Consider the following 11,428-nt stretch of genomic DNA (forward strand, 5'->3'; position numbering starts at 1 on the left):
GTCCATGAAGCGGCCCCTTAGGCCCCATAAAAGCAAAGCCTGACTTTGGATCACAGTGCTGAGGTGCGTAGGGCAGAGCAGTCCCGGTGTGTATCGTGTCACTTGTCTTTTGTGTATTATGTGTGTTTGGATATGTCATGTCCTTTACCTTAGGCCATGGAGGGGCCTGTCAGAAACCCTGGCATCATTGTTAGCATCTGTCATCTCTGCATTCCTTGGCCTGGCACCAATGCCGTGGAACTTTTGACTTGGGATCTCAGACAGGCATCAGACTCTCTTGTCTCTTTAGAAGCATCCGGTCAGATGTCTTTTCAGGTCTTGTTCTGAGCTGTACGGACAGCTGTGCCCCGCCAGGATCCATTATGGCAGAGTAGGACTTGAAAGAACGTGAGGGCAGGTAGAGGCTTCTGGCCATAGGATTCTCAGGCATCCATCTTTGCAGTTCTTGGAATAAATCATTCGGTTAGCATCTTCTTCCTCCAGGTTTCTCTGAGCCTCATCAGCTCACCATTGGTCTCACCTCAGTCATCTTTTGCATTCTCTCAGCCCTTGCAGCCATTTTCCTTCCCAAGAAATTTCTGTTTGTGTTGTGTCCCCGTTGTCTGTCACGTCCTGTCTGTCCTGTGTCACGGGTGTCTGCACACATTTGTGCTGGAGCTGCTCTGCCCTGCCGCATAGCCTGGCGCAATAGGAGAAGCCCTGGGGAGTTGAAATTTGTAATATGGGCTGTACTTGGACTCCAGATGCTATTCCAAGCTTGATATAAGGTGTTTGCAGCTTTTGAGTTATCCTGCAGGTGTTTGACATATGTTCTAACTTGCTTTCTGGTGCAGATGCATTGCACCCATGGCAGAGCCCCCATCCTGGGTGAGGGGGTTCCCACAAGCAGGTCAGTCACCATTTGTCTCTGCAGGGGAATTGTCAAGGGTGACTCTGTTACAGCTCTGTTCTTTTTCTTTATTTTTAGGAAGTAAAGCTGGATCTCAGCAGTCAAGTTCAGGAGAGCAAGGTTATCAGGAGCATTTCTTTTTGCTGAGGTCTCAATTCCTGGGCCAAGTCTAAGTCTCCATTCTCTTTTTTGTGCTTTAGGCAATCCACTCGGAGCCTGCCAAGCCCCGTCACCAGCCGGCCGATGCACCGGGTTCCTGCACGTGTGAGCCCTGTGGATGCGTTACAGGATCTGGTGATGAAACCCTGAACTCTTCCATTTAAAGGTGCCATCCGGGTGACCTTGGGAACCTGCCAAGGAGTTGTGGTGAGTTGGGGAAGTAGGAAGGAGGAGCGAGGGTCCCTCAGGTTTCAGCCATGCCCAATCACCTCATCTCCTCTTAGCCCAGGCACCCCCTGGGACGACGGCCTCGGTCTCCGAGCGTGCCCGAAGCGTGCGGCCCGAGCAGCTGAGCGTTCTTAGGAGAAGGGTGAGTAGTAGACTTGTGGGGTTTTAGCCGAGGGGCTGCCAAGATCGGGCCCTGATGTTTGGTTTTCTTTAATACAGCTGTCCGAGAGACACCAGCCCGGTGCCAGCAGGACCTTCCCGGCTGACGAGCTGGCCTTTCTTCGCACCCGAGACCGGCATCCCCAGCTGTGCGAGAGATAAGTAGAGGGCCACGACCCACAGAGGGGATGAAAGCAGGGGGCTGGTTTGGGAATTACTGGGAGGGGTTTTTCAGTCCGCTTTGGAGGTGGGGGGTGTCCATGAAGCGGCCCCTTAGGCCCCATAAAAGCAAAGCCTGACTTTGGATCACAGTGCTGAGGTGCGCAGGGCAGAGCAGTCCCGGTGTGTATCGTGTCACTTGTCTTTTGTGTATTATGTGTTGTTTGGATATGTCATGTCTTTTACCTTAGGCCTTGGAGGGGCCTGTCAGAAACCCTGGCATCATTGTTAGCATCTGTGCTCTCTGCATTCCTCGGCCTGGCACCCAGGCCATAGAACTTTCGCCTCAGGAGCTCAGACAGGCATCAGACTCTCTTGTCTCTTTAGAAGCATCCGGTCAGATGTCTTTTCAGGTCTTGTTCTGAGCTGTATGGACAGCTCTGCCCTGCCAGGATCCATTATGGCGGACTAGGACTAGAAAGAACGTGAGGGCAGGTAGAGGCTTCTGGCCGTAGGATTCTCGGGCATCCATCTTTGCAGTTCTTGGAATAAATAATTCGGTTAGCATCTTCTTCCTCCAGGTTTCTCTGAGCCTCATCAGCTCACCATTGGTCTCCCCTCGGTCATCTCCTTTTGCATTCTCTCAGTCCTCGCAGCCATTTTCCTTGCCCAGAGATTTCTGTCCATGTTGTGTCCCTGTTGTCTATTACGTCCAGTCTGTCCCGTGTCACGGGTGTGCGCACACACATTTGTGCCGAGCTGCTCTGCCCTGCCGCATAGCCTGGCGCAATAGGAGAAGTCCCGGCGACTTGAAGTTTGTAATGTGGGGTGTAGTTGGACTCTAGGTGGGATTTGTAGATGGACACAGGATATCTGGAGCTCTTAAGTTATCCTGCAACAGTTTGACTCTTGTCCTAACTTTGTTTTCAGATTCAGATGGATTAAATGTGTGGCAGAGGGCCCCATCCGGGTGAGTGGTTTCCCCTGAGCAGGTGAGGCACCATTTGTCTCTGCAGCAGAAGTGTATGCGGTGACTCTGTTACAGCACTGTTCTTTGTCTTTCTTTTTAGGAAGTAAATCTGGATACCAGCAGTCAAGGTGAGCAGTGGAGAGAAGTAGCTGTTATTGCTCAGGTCTCAGTTTCTGGTGCTGCTCTAAATTTCCATTCTTTTTTGTGCCTTAGGCAATCCACTTGGAGCCTGCCGAGCCCCCGTCACCAGCCGGCCGATGCACCGGGTTCCCTGCACGTGTGAGCCCTGTGGATGCGTTACAGGATCTGGTGAGGAAGCCCTGATCTTTTCTATTTAAAGGTGCCATCCAGGTGGTCTTGGGCAGCTGCCAAGGAGTTGCGGTGAGTAGGAGAAGCAGGGAGGAGGAGCGAGGGTCCCCTCAGGTTTCAGCCATGCCACATGACCTTGTCTCCTCTTACCCCAGGCTTAACCCGTGACAATGGCATCAGCCTCAGAGCGCGGCCGAAGGGTGCGGCCCCAGGAGCCGGGCATTCTTAGGAGAACGGTGAGTAGCAGAATTGTTTGGTTTTGGCCAGTGTGCTGCAGAGATCATGCATTGATATTTGCATTTCTTTCATGTAGCTGACTAAGAAACAACAGGGAGTTGTTGAATAACAGTGCCAGCAGGAACTTCCCAGATGTTGAGGCTGCCTTCTCTTGCAACTGACATGGACCTGCATCCCCAGATGTCTGAGAGATAAGTAGAGGGGTACAACCCACAGAGGGGATGAAAGCGGGGGCAGGGCAGGGACCCACTGGGAGGGGTTTTTGAGTCTCCTTTGGAGATGGGGGCGTCCATGAAGCAGGACCCTTAGGCCCCATAAAAGGAAAGCCTGACTTTTGATCACAGTGCTGAGGTGCGCAGGGCAGAGCAGTCCCGGTGTGTATCGTGTCACTTGTCTTTTGTGTATTATGTGTGTTTGGATATGTCATGTCTTTTACCTTAGGCCTTGGAGGGGCCAGTCAGAAACCCTGGCATCATTGTTAGCATCTGTGCTCTCTGCATTCCTCGGCCTGGCACCCAGGCCATAGAACTTTCACCTCAGGAGCTCAGACAGGCATCAGACTCTCTTGTCTCTTTAGAAGCATCCAGTCAGATGTCTTTTCAGGTCTTGTTCTGAGCTGTGTGGACAGCTCTGCCCCGCCAGGATCCATTATGGCGGACTAGGACTTGTGTGAAGGTGAGGGCAGGTAGAGGCTTCTGGCCGTAGGATTCTCGGGCATCCATCTTTGCAGTTCTTGGAATAAATCATTCAGTTAGCATCTTCTTCCTCCAGGTTTCTCTGAGCCTCATCAGCTCACACTCGGTCTCTCCTCGGTCATCTCATTTGGCATCTTCTCAATCCTTGCAGTCATCCTTCTTGCCCAGAGATTTCCGTCCGTGTTGTGTCCTCGTTGTCTGTCACGTCCTGTCCTGTGTCACGGGTGTCTGCACACATTTGTGCCGGAGCTGCTCTGCCCTGCTGCATAGCCTGGCGCAATAGGAGAAGCCCTGGGGAGTTGAAATTTGTAATGTGGGGTGTACTTGGAATCTAGATGCCATTCCTAGATTGACCTAAGGTGTTTGCAGCTTTTGAGTTATCCTGCAGGTGTTTGACATATATTCTGACTTTCTTTCAGGTGCAGATGCATTGCACCCATGGCAGAGCCCCCATCCTGGGTGAGGGGGTTCCCACAAGCAGGTCAGTCACCATTTGTCTCTGCAGGGGAAGTGTCGAGGGTGACTCTGTTACAGCTCTGTTCTTTTTCTTTATTTTTAGGAAGTAAAGCTGGATCTCAGCAGTCAAGTTCAGGAGAGCAAGGTTATCAGTAGCATTTCTTGTTGCTGAGGTCTCAATTCCTGGCCAAGTCTAAGTCTCCATTCTCTTTTTTGTGCTTTAGGCAATCCACTCGGAGCCTGCCAAGCCCCCGTCACCAGCCGGCCGATGCACCGGGTCCCTGCACGTGTGAGCCCTGTGGATGCGTTACAGGATCTGGTGATGAAACCCTGAACTCTTCCATTTAAAGGTGCCATCCGGGTGACCTTGGGAACCTGCCAAGGAGTTGTGGTGAGTCGGGGAAGTAGAGGAGGAGCGAGGGTCCCCTCAGGTTTCAGCCATGCCCAATCACCTCATCTCCTCTTAGCCCAGGCACCCCCTGGGACGACGGCCTCGGTCTCCGAGCGTGCCCGAAGCCCGAGGCCCGAGCAGCTGAGCGTTCTTAGGAGAAGGGTGAGTAGCAGACTTGTGGGGTTTTAGCCGAGGGGCTGCCAAGATCGGGCACTGATGTTTGGTTTTCTTTAATACAGCTGTCTGAGAGACACCAGCCCGGTGCCAGCAGGACCTTCCCAGCTGACGAGGCGGCCTTTCTTCGCACCCGAGACCGGCATCCCCAGCTGTGCGAGAGATAAGTAGAGGGCCACGACCCACAGAGGGGATGAAAGCAGGATGCTGGTTTGGGAATTACTGGGAGGGGTTTTTCAGTCCGCTTTGGAGGTGGGGGGTGTCCATGAAGCGGCCCCTTAGGCCCATAAAAGCAAAGCCTGACTTTGGATCACAGTGCTGAGGTGCACAGGGCAGAGCAGTCCCGGTGTGTATCGTGTCACTTGTCTTTTGTGTATTATGTGTGTTTGGATATGTCATGTCCTTTACCTTAGGCCATGGAGGGGCCTGTCAGAAACCCTGGCATCATTGTTAGCATCTGTGATCTCTGCATTCCTTGGCGTGGCACCAATGCCATAGAACTTTCACCTCAGGAGCTCAGACAGGCATCAGACTCTCTTGTCTCTTTAGAAGCATCCGGTCAGATGTCTTTCTTTTCGTGTCTGAGCTGTATGGACAGCTCTGCCCTGCCAGGATCCATTATGGCGGACTAGGACTTGAAAGAACGTGAGGGCAGGTAGAGGCTTCTGGCCGTAGGATTCTCGGGCATCCATCTTTGCAGTTCTTGGAATAAATAATTCGGTTAGCATCTTGTTCCTCCAGGTTTCTCTGAGCCTTATCAGCTCACCATTGGTCTCCCCTCGGTCATCTCCTTTTGCATTCTCTCAGTCCTCGCAGCCATTTCCTTGCCCAGAGATTTCTGTCCGTGTCGTGTCCTCGTTGTCTGTCACATCCTGTCTGTCCTGTGTCACGGGTGTCTGCACACATTTGTGCCGGAGCTGCTCTGCCCTGCCACATAGCCGGTGCAATAGGAGAAGTTGCGGGGACTTGAAGTTTGTAATGTGGGGTGTAGTTGGACTCTAGGTGGGATTTGTAGATGGACACAAGATATCTGAAGCTCTTAAGTTATCCTGCAACAGTTTGACTCTTGTCCTAACTTTCTTTCAGATGCAGAAGGATAAAATCCAGGGCAGAGCCCCCATCCCAGGTGAGGGGATTGCCCCGAGCAGGTCAGTCACTGTTTGTTTCTGCAGAGGAAGCATAAATGGTGGCTGTTACAGCATTGTTCTTTGTCTCTCTTTTTAGGAAGTCAAGGCCGAGAGCAGCAGTCAAGGCCGAGTGGGCGAGGTGAGCATTGAATAGCGTAAAGAAGCAGTTGTTATTGCTGACGTCTCAGTTTTGGTTCAGCTCTAAGCATCTCCTCTTGTTTTTATTTTAGGTGGTCCACTTGCCATTTATCCTGGCCAAGCATGCCTATGCCAGGTGGGTGAGAGCTTAAGGTATCGGTGTGGCATCCTTGTCAGATTAGGGAGGTTGTGTTTTCACAGTATCTCAGCATGCTTTTCTGCTTTGTTTCATTGCAGGTGCCGTCGCTGCCCTAGGCACGCCAAGGAACAGAGGAGGGCAGGTGAGTAGGAGTTTAGGCAGGCTGTGACCCATAGGTGAGCGTTACACAGCAGCGTGCTAAGCGTGTCCCTTTTCTCTTTGCAGGTATCTTCTGGGCACCCTCCGGAGTCAAATCAAGATTTGAGGTGAGCCGGGGCAGCGGTGCGGATGAGTCCCGGGGATTACTGTTTTTGAGGGCAATAGTCAGGTTTTCTGTTTTGTCTTAGGTACCCTGAGGAGGCTCGTAGCCCAAGCTTGGAAACGGCAGCACCGAGGCACACACGGAGAGCATCTCAACGTCTACGTCCGACCGAGGATGGATTTTGTCCGCTCCTCTTCCAAAAGCTAAGTGTCGGGGCCAGCGGCTGGGAGAAGGGGAAAAGCCTTTACTCTCACAGGAGGCAATCAGATGTCAGCTTAGGGGAGAGGTCTGTAGCAGGGTGGGCTCTCTGGAAGTAAAGGGAGAGGGTTTTCCCTCAGCCTCGCCAGAGCCTTTGCCGGGCAGGGCAGTTCCGACCCATCTTCACATTTTCGTGTACTTTGCGTCGTCCGCCTCCCTCGACTCGACGTCGTCACGGATCTTTCCCCGAGGAGCTCGCCATCACGTCTGGTGCTACGGCCACGGTCATCCGGCAGTCGGCTTCCTTCTCTAGGCTCGCCGAGCCTCTCGAGCATCCTCTTAGTACTTTGGCACTAACTTCTTTTAACGAGTTACATTTCATCATCACGTGCCATCGTCATAGGGCTTCCTTTCCTTTGGCATCATCAGCCTCTGGCTCATCTTGCACTAGGAATCTCGGGTCCCTACGGGGACAGTGCCAGGCAGTTGTCACTCGTCTCTGTGTTATGTCGTCCGTGTCCGTGTTATGTCGTCCGTGTCCGTGTTATGTAGTCCGTGTCCATCGTCTTACGTGTCACAGGCCTTTGTTATGTCTCGATGCTTTATCAGCACTATTCCGTGCCACATAGGCCATATTCTACTCACGTTCCTTTCCGGATATCCCTTATTCCGGCATCTTTACATTTTTACTCTTTGAGACAGGAATGTCTCAAAGGGACAAGATGTTCTCATCCGTCTTCCTTCCCACTACCGGCTTTGGTAGTGCCTTATTTTCCACGCCATTCTCTTGGACTTCCTGAGGGAGCGTCTTACACCCTCCTCACGTGACTGCCGGAGTTCCATAGGTTCCATCCTCCCGAGGGGTACAGGGCTCAAGAATTAATCTTCCAGAGAGCTATCTCAAGTCCTGGCTTATACTGTATGTACTTACATTGTTTGTGCCTATGCTGGTTTATACTGTATGTACTTATACTGTATGTACTTACATTGCGTTTACCTATGTTGGCTTACACTGTATGTACTTACATTGTGTGTACCTATGCTGGCTTATATTGTATGGACTTACACTCCATGCACACTTGCACTGTATGCGTCTGCTTTTATTGTGTGTACTCATGTTGTACCACTTATGGTCGGAGCTGCCCTGCCCTGGCACATAGTCACAGTTAGGTAGAACAGTTATAAAAACTTTACTGTTCATCTGTCTTTAATGGGGTTTTGGGTAGAAAATTTATTGGTCCAGAGCGGGGACAAGTCCTAGCTGTCAGCCACTCATCGACCGCTTCCTGTCGTCTCACAGGTCCCTGAGGCTACTGATTTCCCCAGAATCTACAATTTGACGTCGAGGAGCGGCAGCCAGAAGAAGCGTGGAAGCGCGTTCTTCAGCGTCTCGAGTAAGAGCCACAGGGAACGTTTAAATGGGAGGAGTGCGTGAGCGTGTGTGAGAGCACGTGTCTGTCTGTTGGCGTCTGCTCGTCTCTGAGTGTGTGAGCGCATGCTGTAACTGGATTTAACCTTGCGTGTGTGACTTTTGCTTTTCAGGTTTTTCAACTCGTTTGTAAATTTAGAGTAAAAAATCCCCAGCCGGGTTTACCCCCCCCACCCCCGGCTGTTTTTTCTTTCTTTTTTTTTTCCCCCGGCTGGGTTTTTTTCCCCGCTCCCGGTCGGTCAGCGAGGCGACGTTCATCGCCAAAGTTTGGGCAGAGACCCTCCAGGGACCGGGTATTTCTTCAGGCAGGAGGAATTTTTGGAGGCTCCAGGGAACCACGTTCCCAAGGAGCAATGATTGCTGGGGTGTAATTTAGCAGTTGTGATCAGAGGGATGGTGAGTTTGTGTGTCATTTGAAGGGGGTGTTAATGGTAGATGAGTGCTGTTTTTTGTGTGCTTTTGTTGTTTTGGGTGTCCTGTAACAATAAATCCACAAGTAATGAAAATAGAAAAAGGTTATCATCTTGTGTTAATGTGTGTTTGTCTTGTATTGCTCTGTATTGCAGGGTGAGCACAGGGTGAACTCTCTCCTCCTTGCTGTGACACCTGGGCTGGCAGGGATGACACAGTGACCTCTGCCAGCCGATGCTGCCTGTGCCATCAGCTGGCACTGACGTGTTTGATGAAAATCCTTTTGCTGGGTTTTTCTCCTGAGAAGCCTCAGAACAGAAATGGAACCAATAACAATCTGCTGGCTGTGGAGTGTGGGCTGGAGATGGTTTAGCAACAGGGGCATCTTGGGTTGGTCTCCTGTGCATTGTTTCTACTTGATGACCAATCATGGTCCAGCGGTGTCGGGGCTGTGAGCAGTCCCAGGTTTTTATTATTCATTCCTTTCCAGCTTTCTGATGTCTCCTTGCTCTTTTAGTGTAGTTCGAATATCTCATTTTCTTTAAATATAATAGAGATCATAAAATAATATTTCAGCCTTCTGAAAGGGGGAGTCAAGATTCTCGTCTCTTCCCTTGTCCTGGAGGACCCTCAAACACCACCACAATCAGCGGCCGAGCGGGTTTGTGCGAGCCCCTCAGGAACCCTCGGCCGGTCCTGAGTTGGCAGCCCCGGCACGGCCGAGAGCGGGGAGACACTCTCTGTGCCCCGAGGGTGCTGAGGGCACCTGGGCTGGGGGAGACACTCTCTGTGTGTGCCCCGAGGGTGCTGAGGGCACCTGGGCTGGTTGCCTTTGCAGCAGAAGAGACACCAGAGACAGCGGTAGAAGATAAAGGGCCGACTCTTAGCAGGGGTTAATGCAAGGTTTTATTAGGAGTCCCATAGGAGCTCCTGCACCTCAGGGGGCTCCTGCCGAGAGTCCCAGGAGATGTGCCAAGGTTACATTTAAAGGGAGGTGGAAACCGACAGTAGATAACACCCTACCAACCATTAAGTGACCCTAAGGGATGGATGCTGGGGGATAGACATATAGGACAGCGTATGGGGCAAGGCTTGGGGGCTGACCCGAGCCTCTGGCTGATCACTCGAGGACTTGGACCGAAACTTCTGGATGGAGGGAATGGGAGGCTGAGTGATTGACAGAGAGCCAGGGTGGGGGTTTGGGGATGATCTCATCCCGGGAGAGGGATAACACAGGTAAAGGGAGGGGGGTATAGTTTGGGATAAACCATTTGGGAAAAATATGAGGATACAAAACAAAATGACTTCAAAGTATTACAAAGTATAAAAATGCACTACAGCAGGTTTGGGCAGCACCAAATAAAATGTAATAAAATGCTTTAAAAATAGAAAAATTAAAAATAAAAATAAATAAAATAACAAAAATAATTAAAAATAAATAATAAAAAAACCCCAAACTGTAAAGTGCTGTAAAGTGCCGTACAAGTTCCATAAAATGTAGTGCCGTAATGCAAGACCCTCAAACACCAGCACAATCACCAGCTTAAATTGGTCTGGGCAGCACCAAATAAAATAAAATAAAAAGCTTTAAAAATAGAAAAATTAAAAAAAAAAATTAAATAAAAAACAAAATTAAAAAAATAAATGCTTTAAAAATAGAAAAATGAGAACTAAAAAATAAAAAGAAAATTAAAAAAATAAAATGCTTTAAAAAGAGAAAAATTAAAAATAAAAATTAAATAAAAAATAAAATTTAAAAAATGCTTTAAAAATAGAAAAATTAAAAATAACAATTAAATAAAAATAAAATTAAATAAATAAAATAAATGCTTTAAAAATAGAAAAATTAAAAATAAAAATTTAATACAAAACAAAATTACAAAAATATAATAAATGCTTTAAAAATATAAAAATTAAATATAAAAATTAAATTAAAAATTAATAAAATTAAAAGGTTTAAAAGTAGAAAAATTAAAAATAGAAATAAAAAATTAAATTAAAAAAATAAAAAAAGGTTTCAAAATATAAAATTAAAAATAAAAATTAAAAAAATAAAAATAAACAATAAAAAAGCTTTGAAAATAGAAAAATTAAAAATAAAAATTAAATAAAAAATAAAATTAAAAAAAATAAATGCTTTAAAAAAAAAAATTAAGAATAAAAATAAATAAAAAATAAAATTTAAAAGATCAAAAACTTTGAAAATAAAAAATTTAAAAATAAAAATTAAATAAAAAACAAAATTAAAAAATAAATGCTTTAAAAATAGAAAAAAATAAATATAAAAATTAGGAAAAAAACAAAATAAAAAATAAATGCTTTAATAATACAAAAATTAATAATAGAAAAATAAAAAAAAAATTAAAAAAATAAATGCTTTAAAAATAGAAAACTTAAAAATAAAAAAATTAAAAATAAAATTAAAAAATAAAAAGCTTTAAAAATAGAAAAATTAAAAATATTCAATAAAAAACAAAATTAAAAAATATAATAAATGCTTTAAAAATAATAAAATTAAATATAAAAATTAAATAAAAATTAATAAAATAAAAAGCTTTTAAAATAGAAAAATTAAAAATAAAAACGAATTTAAAAAATTTTAAAAAGGCTTTAAAAATAGAAAAATTAAAAATTAAATAAAAAAAATTTACAAATCAAAAAATGCTTTAAAATAGAAAAATAAACAATCAATAAAAACAAAATTAAAAAATATAATAAATGCTTTAAAATAAAAAAAATGATATAAAAATTAAAATAAAAATTAAAAAATAAAAAGCTTTAAAATAGAAAAAAATTAAATATAAAAATAAAAAACTTTAAAAAATAGTTTAAAAAGAGAAAAATTAAAAAATTAAAATTAAAATTTAAAAAATAAAAACCTTTAATAATAGAAAAAAT

The 11,428-nt window shown here is 46.1% G+C and overlaps 3 long non-coding RNA genes across 3 annotated transcripts; all 3 read left to right on the top strand.

Moving 5' to 3' along the window:
- The first annotated feature begins 1,153 nt into the window (after nucleotides 1–1,153).
- Nucleotides 1,154–2,507, top strand: LOC129046961 (uncharacterized). Its single transcript, XR_008508873.1, has 3 exons — nucleotides 1,154–1,255; nucleotides 1,333–1,418; nucleotides 1,496–2,507. It is a non-coding gene; the product is annotated as an uncharacterized LOC129046961 (long non-coding RNA).
- A 301-nt stretch (nucleotides 2,508–2,808) lies between these two features.
- LOC118695148 (uncharacterized) lies at nucleotides 2,809–3,293 on the top strand. The gene is made up of 3 exons (XR_004981502.2): nucleotides 2,809–2,945; nucleotides 3,029–3,109; nucleotides 3,187–3,293. It is a non-coding gene; the product is annotated as an uncharacterized LOC118695148 (long non-coding RNA).
- Nucleotides 3,294–4,547: 1,254 nt separating this feature from the next.
- LOC129046962 (uncharacterized) lies at nucleotides 4,548–5,377 on the top strand. Its single transcript, XR_008508874.1, has 3 exons — nucleotides 4,548–4,652; nucleotides 4,729–4,814; nucleotides 4,892–5,377. It is a non-coding gene; the product is annotated as an uncharacterized LOC129046962 (long non-coding RNA).
- Nucleotides 5,378–11,428: the final 6,051 nt, after the last annotated feature.

Source organism: Molothrus ater, chromosome 28 (genome assembly GCF_012460135.2).
Source record: "Molothrus ater isolate BHLD 08-10-18 breed brown headed cowbird chromosome 28, BPBGC_Mater_1.1, whole genome shotgun sequence".
Lineage (NCBI taxonomy): Eukaryota > Metazoa > Chordata > Aves > Passeriformes > Icteridae > Molothrus > Molothrus ater.